General features: G+C 35.4%; 1 pseudogene; it reads right to left on the reverse strand.

The window, feature by feature from the left end:
* Positions 1-4,340: 4,340 nt before the first annotated feature.
* Positions 4,341-6,819, reverse strand: LOC115984201 (annotated as a pseudogene).
* Positions 6,820-12,756: the final 5,937 nt, after the last annotated feature.

Below are 12,756 nucleotides of genomic sequence, written 5' to 3' on the forward strand. Positions count from 1 at the left end.
ATTAAAATGATATGTCCCCTTAGACGAGGAAATATGATGAGGCCTGTAGCAGTAAAAGAACTCGTCTAAAGTAAGCTGACGGTTTCCTCCACTTAGACGGCCCCACAAGACCTCAGCCCCTATGAAAGTCCTCCAAGCATTTGGGGCAACTTGGGTGATGGACAAGCCCAGGAAGTTAGCTAGCTGACGGTGCAAGGTCGTCAACGGTAACCTCAGACCCGCAGCAAACATGGCGTCATACATGCCCACGTCAGCAGTTCTCCCTGAATAACAACTCTTATTCTCCTCAGGGAGACGGATCGAGATATGGTCCGAGATTTGGTAACGAGTGTGCAACTCCCTAAAAACTTTATCACTCATCCTAGGCAAAAATTTGTTAACGGCCCAATCCTCAGGAAGAATGAAAGGACGGTTATCTTCAGGACCCTCTGAAATTCCTTCACTTGATCCCTCCTCCCCGTCACTATCACCTCCGTCGCAATCATCACCGTCAATATCTACATCGCCCCCCTCACCTCCATCCTCTCCTCTTCCCTCTTCTACTTCATTAACTCCCTCAGTATAACTCTCATCACCGTCAGGAGATTGGGCCGACGTCTCTCTCTCTGACGAAGGGGAAAAGTCCTTTGACTCATTACCAGAAACAAAGGCCTCGTCGTAGCCTGCTCCTTCACGGACTGATGACTCCTCACACGATGTGTCACTTGACATCTGACAACCTACAAGTGACGGATCCAATCTAAGTACCTAGACTGACATCCTCACTGATGAGGCAAAAATAAAAAAGAAAGAGAAGATGAAACTTACTGGTAAGATGGCCTTCTGGACGGCTTCAAAGACAGCGACGGATGAGCTGACGGAAGTAAAGCTGACGAAAAGGGGGCGACGGTCTCTCTCTCAAAGATCAGCAGGAATGAAATAGAAGAAAATGAGGGGGAGGTACTGTTTATACATGGGATAAAAGGGCGCGGAAGACGAAGCGACGCCCTCGTCAGAAGCAAAGCCAATAAAAACAAGCCACCTGTCCAAAGCATTAAATACACGGCGGCTCGAGGAGACCCATGTGAGCAATATTCCCGCCTCTTTAGAAAGTAACACAATCAACTGAAACGTGAACTCCATAACCCGTCAGTATAAAAAGTGACGGAGGTATGGAGTAGGGGGCAACTGATAAGGATAAAAGAAGTAGTCAAATGAAAGACAAGGTTGACGGTACCGATTTTGCCGTCAGCCTCTGTTTAACAAACTGACGGCGCTATGAAGTGAAGAACTCCATAGACAGACGGGATCATAAAGCTGAAGGTCATCTTAAAGCTGACGGTACATAGACCGAAGGCACAAAATAGACTGACGGCACTCGTCAAAGAATGCTTGCTAACCACATTTGCGTGTATAAGTAAATGACTTGCACTCCACGTTTCGTGAAACCTAAGAGGGATTCTTATATGGAAAGGATCCCGCGAAATACGCTCAAGGAGACTCCTATAAGGGAAAGACTTCTACTCCAAGGAAAAGGGGTCAAGCCCTACTACTATAAAAATCAAGCACCCTCATGAACCAATGTACGCATAATTTACCTTCTCTAGCACTCTAGAGCAGTAAGAATAGTTCTGACTTGACCTTCGGAGGGTATTTGGCCGGTATCACACTGATACTCTCTGCTAGGTCCTTTCTTTTCGTTGTGCAGGTGCTATTTGTAGCGTGTGAGGACCGTGTGGCTCATTGGTGGTATTTTCGGCATCATCAAGGACTAAATTTGTATTTCATATATATTTGGAATTTTTTGGAAATATAGTTATTCCAATAATGTTATAGTGGAGATCACGCTGGGACTAAAATATCTTCAAAACGAAAAAAACAACATTGACATGTACAGCCGGTTTGGAATTAGCTTCGGCTTTTAGTTTTTATATATATTTTTTTAAAATTTTATTTTTTTCTCATATTTTCTCATTTTTTTTCAAAGTATAAATATATTTTAACACACTTTTAGTAAAAAAATTTCAACGAAAAGCTAGATAAACTATTCACGAACGTAAAAGAATCCATTTTTCTTGCATTTTCCTTCCCTCTTTAATTTAAAAGCAAGAAACGTAATAATTATAGAGAAATCTCATAAAGGCCACTAAACTCCAATGATTTGTGTTGTCTTCCCTTTTTTTTTTTTTTTTTTTTTTGAATACTAGATTTGTATCCGTTTATATCTGGGGGAAGCTTGGAGTTATCCAGATCGAGTTGCTTTAATTAAAAAAATCTTATTTCCCTTGTCAAATCACAACCCTAAGGATGTGCAAGAAGTCATTTGGGCAGAGTAGACAGTAGCATAATCTTCGTATGCTTTTGTCAACGAAAGAGAGGAAGGTGACAAAAATAGTTGGAGCAACTTGCTTTTGACAGAGAGAGAAACGTAGAGAGAAAGAGCCAGATATCAAATGTTTTTAGGTTTAGAGATAGGTTTAGAATGTAATAAATGAGGGTAATTAATGAGATCTTAATAAGAATACTTGTAATAATGTATCTTTTTTTAACCGTTGGATCTATTTAAATCCAACGGTTTAAAAAATGCTTTTTTTTAATTTTATTTTTTTATGAATACTATGGAATTTGAAAGGGATCTCTCCATATTTCTGTTGAATCATTTTGGGTATTCAAAGCGTTACTTCTATATCTTGTATAGGAAGAGGTTTTCCATCCCTTACATTTTTCTTTTTATACAGCTTTTTAATAGTCCTAACTTCTACTCTGAAACTGCATTTGAAGAATTGCCAAGGTTTTCTTATTTCTTCCTTTCCTTTGGCTTCATTTAATTTCTGTTTAGTTGAAAGAAAATGACCGTATGTATTTGTTATTATTTTCATTTGAAAGTGTTATTCTAATTTTTGTGCATGGTTTTTTTTTTTTTTGAAGCCAATTTTTGTGCATGGTTAAACTTTATTTATTTATTTTTACATCAAAGATAGTGCATGTTTTTTTTTTTTTTTGATAAGATGATAGTGCATGGTTAAACTTAGAAAAAGAGATGTTTGTGTGTCAAACTAAAAAGGAAGCTTGGGAATTTATTACTTGGATTATGTTCATGATTTATTTACATATTCGAACAACTCCAAATATAGAAGGTGTAAATTCTGCAATTGAAATTTGTTATTATGAGTCAAAAAAAAAAAAGGAGATTTCAGTTAATCTCATTAAAACAACACAAATATATTTTAGTTAAAAATGTACTGGAAGTAAACCAAACCCATTTAATTTATATTTATACGAGTTATAAATGGGTAATTGGATAATGATGTATCCAACTCATTTATGACCCGACCTGAAATCTACCTAACTCACCCAATTGCCACCCCTACTCATATATAAGGCTGTTTCAATTTTTCCCAAAAGTCCAGGTTGTGCATAAAAAGATTCCAACTCCTTTGAGGATCCAGAAGCCATAATGTGTTTTATTTTCTATAAATCATCAAATTGAGTAGTCATAGAAGTTGACTTCCTAATTGGCACAAAACCATGACATTTGGGCAACTGAGAGGACTAGAGTTTCATTGTCCAATTGACAAATTGGACACACCAGGGGTATTGATAATAATTTGGATACACCCTCCACTCAAACACTCTCATTTTAGAGTAAAATTTCATTTTCCTCCTTAAACTAATCACATAAGTTCACTTTTTGTACCTAGACTTTCAGAATTTCTATTTTCAACCCTAAACTTTGCAAAACATTCTGATTTTCCTCCCCTCTGTCTATTTCCATTAGTTTATGTCTTTTATGGCCTGACCAAGTGCTCAATTGTTTTTTGCTTATAATTGGTATTTTCTCAAACCTGATCAACCAACAAATCCTAGATTCCACATCGTTCTGAGACCTAATCATTGGCTTTGAAACCCAATACTCCACCACATAACCAATCTTAGTAGGTCCTCCAATCTTCCTCACAAATTTAGACCATAAAATTAACATTACTGTAACAAATCCTCCCCGGAGAAACAGGATACAAGCTTAGCAAAAGCAAAACCACTAGCAGCTTTTTACAATCATTTTTAAATCTGCAAATTGAATGAACAGTTGATTTGCTTAAAATTAATAACGAAGAGACCTCATTTTTTACCTACACCATTAAAAAATTATTAAAGCAAAAACCATATGAGCAAAGAGAAAAATATTCAATTATACTGATGGAAAGTTATCAATTAATATCTAAAATAAGAGAAAGTTCAATCCTAAATTGAACAAAAAAGAGGTTGAAATTGAAAATAATTATTACTCTGTTGTGTCACTACAAATACAGATTGCATTTGAATTACTGAAGTACTTAACTGCAATCAAGTGACACAAAGAAGCGCAACCCATGCATAACTTATTAAACGAAGGTTTGGTTTAGCATGTCAATCTAGCAGTTTATTATACAACAGGCTCCCACCTACCTTACATTCTGAATACTCTTGCTGCTGCAAGTTTAGATTAATCATTCTACCAAGGAGTAAGTCAAGGAAGTTTAACAAAAAATATTTTCTTTTAGACCATTTAGTCACTCATGATGTCATACCCAAATTTGAAGTTTTGAACTCAGCATCTATATACTGATATTCCATTTGCCATTTCGCAATTGAAAATATTCAAATCAAGATAGAGCAAAGTTCCTAATTCTATCCCATAACCATCTCTTTAATATGATGCAACCAGAAATTGATTCCAATCCTCAGCATCTGCACCCCCTGCATAGCTTTATTTTGCACTTCATCATATATGGTGGATTTGAAAAAACACCAAATATCTTGACAAAAACAATTCACATACCTGTTGTGAAACTTGTGGTATCTCTTACAATGATTTGCACACCTACAATCTCGCATGAATTTAATGGCGTTATGACATCTGCACATATAAATTCTTAATAAACTCATTGTTGATTGTCCATTCCAGTTAAGAATCCCAAAAGGCAACAGTGAGCATCTCAGAGTGAGTATAAAGAATTCTCTCTATCCTCTGGAGCCACATCTTGTAGAACAACATCAATGTTGGGCACATTTCCAGCCAATCTCATTTTTTAAACCAAATTGTCCCAAAATTTCGTACATCAGTCTGTTAATTTTTGTTATCACCAACAATAAAACAGCAAGCACTATTCCTCAGCTAAACCGAACTACAACCTGGTTCTTTTATTATTCCTCTGTCACTCATCAATTTCCTAATTTCTGAGGCTTCTTCCCATAAATTGGCAGTGGAGAATATATTGGATAACAATACATAGTTTCCAGGGTTATGAGGTTCAATCTCAAAAAGCTTCTTCGCTGCAATTTTTGCTAACTCCATGTTTCTATGTACTCTACATGCACTAAGCAATGCTCCCCAAGCAGCAGCAGTTGGTTCTATAGGCATTCTTTGTATAAACTCATATGCCTGTTCTAGCCGACCAGCACGGCTAAGTACATCAACCATGCAGGAGTAGTGATCCACATCAGGTTCTGTTGAGTAATCCCTACTCATTGAATCAAAAATCAAGAGGCCTTTGTCAACAAGTTGTGAATGACTACAACCAGACAATACTCCAGTAAAAGTAACCGAATTGGGCTTCGCTCCTGAGTCCAACATTTTCTCAAAGAGCAACAAGGCTTCTTCTCCTTTCCCATGCATAGAGTTAGCAATGATAATTGTGTTCCAAGCAACAGTATCCTTTTTTGGCATCATATTGAAGACCCTTAGTGAAAGTTCTAAGTCACCACATTTAGCATACATGAAAACCAGAGCTGTTGTGGTCGTTAAGTCCTTAATAAACAAATGTCTATAGATATAACCATGAATTTCTTTGCCGGTCCTTAAGCTTTCCAAACTAGTGCAAGCTGGCAAGACACTAGTAATAGTGATCTGATTAGGTTTGAAACCCAAATCTTGCATCTGACCAAGCATCTTCAGCGCCAGTTCAGTTTTCCCATTTTGCACACACCCACAAATGACAGCATTCCATGAAGCATCATTCAATTTGACATCTTCGTTTCTCATTTGATAAAATAATTCAAGACCCGTCTCACATTCTTTATTTGAGAAGTATGCTGTTAGAATTACATTCCACAACACAACATCTCGCCGAGACATGTTATCAAATACCAATTGGGCGTGCCTAATGCTTAAACAACTAGCATACATGCTAACAAGCGCACTACAAACAAATAAATTCTCTCCCATTTCATTCTTTACTACAAAGCCATGGATCTCTCTTCCTGAATTCAAAGTTTTGAGTTCAGAGCAAGCCGGTAGAATTGAAGACACAGTCACCACATTGGGTCTCACCCCATTTAACATCATCTCACGAAACTCCTCCAAACCTTGTCTAGGTAGACCATAAGTAACATAACAAGACGACAACGAGGTCCACGAAATCACGTCTTTCACCCGCATACCCTCAAAAACCCGTCTCGCATCTTCAACACACTTACATTTAGCATACATATCAATCAACGCATTGCCCAACAAAGTATCAGAATGAAACCCAAATCGAATTGCATCATCATGAACCGCTTTGGCTTTCACAATGTCACCCAGAGTGGCACAAGCCTTAGTAGCCGACAAAAGTACTAGTCTATCAGGTATAATTTCCTGTGCTCGCACTAGATTGTAAAGCTTTATAGATTCCTTAGGAAACCCATGTTGCGTGTAAGCTGAAATCAAGATGGTCCACGTACGGAGGTCTGGTTGGGGAATTTGATCGAACATGTGGCGTGCACGTTGCAAATCACTTGAATTGCAGGCTTCTTTGATGAACTTAAGGCTTAGGGGAGCGGGAAGGGTAATGGGTAGCTTTGGAGGCATTGGATATATATATATATATATATATATATATATATATATATATTTGGTTTGAAACTTTTAATGCCTCTTTTGCTTTTCTTGTATAATTTTTGTTGGAACTTTGCCAAGGCAAAATCTTGAAACTTTTTGTTAATTTATTGCAAGGGAGCGGGAAGTGAGTTTTATAAGAAGAAGAGAAACGACACCGCTTCACTGAAGAAACACATGAGTTTGACACTGACGGACGGGATCATTCCACGTGTTTTCTGGGGAGGAAGTTGATTTTTTTTTTTTATTCGAAAGTTGACTCTGATTTTTGTTTTGTGTCTGAATACACCTCAAAACTTTGTCTTTTTCCAAGAAGCCATCAAAAAAAAAAAAAAAAAAAGAGGTTGAAAACACGATATCGGTCCATATATTTTGGTAGTGATCAATTTGGTTCTTGTTATTTTCAATTACAATCATTTTGGTCTCTATCATTAACTCACTAACAGAAAATGTATACATAGCAAACAGTTTGCATTATTAGCACACACGTGGCAAAAATAATAATGTAAAATCAAATAATTAACTATTAAAAAAGTCACATAAGCATTTTAATATAAAAGAAAATTATGAAAAAATTAATTGGAAGAAAACAAATAAAGAAAATTATTTTATTTATATTAAAATGTGAGATACTTCTTTTCTTTCATCTCAAAGTCTTAGGGTATGCTATGACTTTTAGGTCATCCTTCCAATTTTAATCTTTATTTGTCCTTTAGAATTAAGTGATCACAAAATATATAATTGAACAAATAGAAGATATAAAATGATACGCTCTTTTTTGATAGGATTTAGGATCTCTTTTTGAGTGGGTAAGCTCCTTAAAACTAAAATGACAGATCAATAGGTCACTCACAACTATGTGGGTCATCCTTCAACCTAGGGCCTAAATAGACCACATATGGATTGGTGGGCAAACCATTAACGTACTCAAAACTTATCATAGGCAATGACACACATTGTGAATTGGTGGGGTGAACTTCAAAAAGTTTTGACCCAAATGGAACCTCTACTTTCCCACTCATCTCCAACCATGGAAAAAGGGACAGAGAACCAAGTGAAAGTGTGTGCAAAACCATATTAGAAAATCATTTGTTAGATTTGGGAGATGCAACACATTGGAGTCAAACTTCTTTATCCCCAATGGAGTCGCAGGTGTAGGTGTATGCGCCTACAATAGGCATCTTGTGGGAAGTATGCCTTGATTGAGTGGATTAGGTAGCACTACAACAAAATGTATCTTCGATGACGAAATTTAGTAAGGATTTTTTTTTTTTTTTTTTTCTGTCATCGAAAGGTAACATACAACGATGAAATATAGATTTTGTCACCATTTATTAAAAAAAAAAAATTATTTTTTCGTTGTTATTAGTTTTACTCAAATTTAGATGCCAATTTAAAATTTGGGGCACAAAAGTTATTTGCTCTAAAGTGATGAAAGTTTTCATTGTTAATTGTATAACATTTTGGTGATGAATAATTTCATCGCTATAAGTATGTTGAGAATATATTTGGTGACGAAAATAGGTTCGTCAGTGGAAGGTCTCCTTTAGTGACGAATAAATTTGTGGCTAAAGCCTATTTACTTTTTTTTTTTTTTTTTTTTGAAACCCCTACCACTTAACTTTTGGTCCTAGGGTTTTATTTTTTTCCTCTCTTTTCTCTTTTTTTTATTTTTATTTTTATTTTTTATTTTAATTATTATTATTTTTATCTTAGTTGATTATATGTTTACATATGTTTACACAAAAATGCAACAATAAAATGTCAAAATTAACTATAAGCGCTACAAGGAAATGACTTAAGGCCTTAATTCCATTCTATTATCGTTTCTAAAATTTTTTTTATTAACATTTATTTATTATAAAGTATTAAATTGAGTAACAAAATATTGAATAGAATAAAAAAAGAAGTTAAGAATAAGGATTTCTGTTCATATATCTTACCCCGCTTATAGAATAAAATAAAATCCACATAGACCAATGTTGGAACTTAATTTTGGCGGACTTAGTTGGCCATATGAAGATCTTTATTTGTTCGTTATCAACTATAATTATTGCGTTGATAACTATACTCATGTAGGTTTATTTGTCAATTGTAGGTTAGTTTCTATCATTTTTCACTTATGTGTTCAAATTTTTGTATGTAGTAGGCTGTTCTACTATTCCATAGATCATCAATACCGAGTTCTTTCCTTCAGCATTTCAGTGTTGAGAACTACATTAAGAATAATTGCGAATGCTCCAAACTCTAGGTACTAGGCTTTGGATTGGTAACAATTGCCAATGCGTCTAATTACATCTACTATAGTAGTGAGTAATTTTACACTAAGCTAATTATTTTTTTTCCTTAATGCATTTTGATTAAGTTAATTCACTTGGGATTGCATTGTGGTATAACTTATTTATATCGTTACAAATAATCTATTTTTTTAGAAAAAAATTACTTCTATTTTTGTTCTATACTTACCTGTTTACCTTCATTTTTTGTATTATTATTTATCCTTTATGCGCAATATTATTCTCTAGGTATCTACTTAGCACATTCACATAATGAAAGTGTTTTTCATATGAATGGAGGAAAGATATTGTAAATTTTGATTCATAAACTTACTTCTTTCTCATATGATAGATAAAAAATTATAAGTACCGTAGTTTAGAAAAATAAAGTTAGGGTAGTTATATGTTTAAACATGTGTTTACACAAAAATACAACAATTAAATGTCAAACATAACTAAAAGTGCTACAAGGAAATAGCCACCCAGAATAGAAGAGATTGAGATAGAGACAAAAACTACCTAGAGGCAAGAGCCACCAAGAGAAATTTAAGGCAAGACCCCTAGATGAACACCACAGATATGTATCATTTTAGCTTGTAAGAGCACCTTGTTTGTTTGGTTAATGGTTGACGTTGTTGGCCATGTTTGTTTTTCTTTTTTAGCGACTCTAGGATAGTGAGTCACTTGCCTTTTGCTTGCAATTGGCAAACCAGGTTCTTGGGTAGTGAACTTGTCGTTGCTCGCTTCTTGAGTAACACTCGTGGGACTTCAGACATACAAATCCCATGCCACTCTGTGGAGTTGAACCCCACCCTATGCATGTGTGTTGTTTGTTGTGTGCATGGGTTGGGCCCAAGTCGTATGTTGAAACAAAATGTTTTGTCTCTTATTTTTTTGATTTTGTTAGCGGAGCTCACAAATCAAAAGAGGGGCATTTTTAGATACCGCATTTTGTACCCCTGATGACTCAGGCCCCCATTCCCCAATGTTGTTAGAGTTCTAAAGCCCAAGGTTGGTTTAGGGTCCGATCAAATTAAAATTAACTTGAGGAAAGTGTTTATGGAAAATATAACTTATTTTTGGAACAAATAAACTATTTTTAGAAAAGAAAGGCCACAAAAACCTTTAGGCATGTGTACTCATACATGCGTATGCGCATGCATGCTTAAGCTCTGCGTGCGTATACTCCATGCATGTGTAGGGTTCCCGAAACTATGTAAGACAAGTTTTCTACATTTAAACTTGGTTTGGAACAAATCTCATATTGTCTAGGAGCCTATTTTTCGACTATATAAAGCCATATAAGATACTTTTTCAAGGAGGATGGATCTCAGTGGTAAAACACATTAGATTCACTAGAAACTATTGAATCAAAGAGAGAATTTTTCATAAAACATCCTCAAGTCAAATTTTTCTTGATTGGGAACTTTTTGGTCTTGATCTTTGAGTTCTAAGTTTACTAACTCTTCTTTGATTTGGTTGTGAATAGATTAATTGAGGAGAATGGTCAAAACCATCTCTAGAGAGTTCTAGTGTTGAGGTAAAGTTTCCAACTTTGGCTCGTCACTTTTCTTTGATTTTCCTTTGTTTTTTTGTTTATTTATATATATATGTGTTAAATGCTCAATATGTTTATTTAGTTTAGGTTTATCTCGTGTTCGTGTTAGAAGCATGCCAGGTTGTTAGTTTCCTTGTTTCTGTTGTGTTTTCTCTATTTTTTGTTCAAGTTTTCTAGGTTTAGGAGCGTACGCATACTCTTAGTATGTGTATGCATGCAATTGGGATGCGCACACATGCTCTATGTATACACACATAATCAAGTCTAAAAACCCTAATTCATTTTTCTGTATGATGTTTCCTTTGTTTTATTCACATATTTTAGCCTCTGTTTAATCTGTTTTGCCTATCTTTTAGTCTATGTTTCTTTTGCCTTGTTTTATTTGTTTTATCTTTTTTATGCTTAGTGCGTTTTTATTTTTGAATACCATGAACATGCATTTGCCATTAACATGCATTAATGCATAAGTGTTGTGATGCAGTCAGGTAAGTCATGCATTATCACATGAACATGCATTTGATTTGGTTGTTAAGTAAGATTTTGTTGATGAACATATATGCTTGATTGAATCCCATGCTTTTTATGCTTAGATACCTTGAGATGCTTGTTTGGATCTGCCTTATGATGTTTATGCCTTTCATAATATGTGCTTATGGCCATGATAGATGAATGCTAGGTGATAAGCCAAAAATGTATTGACCCCTTGTGATGAATTAATTGATTAATTAGCTAAGTTTAATAATTAATCAAATTAACATGCAAACGCGTGGTAGCACAAACAAATCACCAATTAAACTAAGTATGCAGCGAAAAATAAATTAACACGATGATTTGTTTACGAATGGGGAAAACCAACATAGCAAAAACCCTACTGGGTGATTTTAAGGTCACCACTCCCAAGAATTTACTATTATCACAACAAGCAGTTACAAGTAAAAGAATCCCAATACCTTATACCAACTTATAGTTGAACCCTTACCCCAATACCCACTTGGATTTGTTCTATAGTGACAATCTCTCCTTGTAATGCACGGCTCTCAATACGTGACTAATCAATTGCGCGGATCCCAGTACACGACTTCAATCACCAACTAGAGAAGGTTGTTGGCTGCAAAGTTCTTCAATTCATCCAAACAATGAAGATCAAGAAGATGCTTAGTCACAAAACCCTACAGTGTACAAACACAGCAAATTCTTCACAAGAAAGATGAACTAGAGCAAATTCTGTCTCCCGTTACACTTTGTTTGAACAAACTTTGCTCAACACTTGTGCAACTTATGTCCACTTTGACGGCTCTTAAAATAATCCTTTTATATGTGTAGGGTTCTGAGAAAAGAAAGCCCAAACATATAATCACAGATTGGATGAAAAATAGTCCTAGAAAATTGAGTTTCATAAACCTCGATAGATGCCTATCTGTCGAGCTGCTATTGAGAAAATATTATTTTTTTGCCACATCAACCAACGTCTGTACTGCCACGTCATTAAAAAATAGACCAAGTTAAATCTGAAATACTGAAACACTTGACAATCAAAATTCCTAAAATCCAAAATCTCTAACTCATCTCTGTCTCTTCTCCCCCTCTCTCTTCTTAGTCTCCAAACTCACCATCCAAAATCTCTAAGATTATTACTTTAATGGTCTCTCAATTTTGCATGCCCTAAGTATAAAAAGTCACACTACTTCCATATTCAAAACAGATGCTTCGTTGATTTGACCTTGTTGCACACACATTTGTCTCACGGCCTTATCACTTTACAAATGCTAACAATAAACTCCTTAGTGTGCAGGAAAATGATGTGAGGACACAGTATAGATATGGTATATACTTCTATAAACCTAAGCAAGAAAATGCAACGAGAGTCTTTGGAACGACAACAGAAGCTCATGAACAGGAAGATTGTAATTGATATACAACCTGCCAAGAAACACTACCAAGTAGAGGAATACCATCAGCAATACCTTGAGAAAGGCTTGGGCTGTTTCAGCTTTAAACAATCTACTTTTAAAGGCCCCAATAACCAAATCCGATGCTACGGCTAAAGTTAGTATTAAGAGGGAGCACCAGTCAATGCATTTTCTTGT

The sequence above is a fragment of the Quercus lobata genome, chromosome 4 (assembly GCF_001633185.2).
Source record: "Quercus lobata isolate SW786 chromosome 4, ValleyOak3.0 Primary Assembly, whole genome shotgun sequence".
Classification (NCBI taxonomy): domain Eukaryota; kingdom Viridiplantae; phylum Streptophyta; class Magnoliopsida; order Fagales; family Fagaceae; genus Quercus; species Quercus lobata.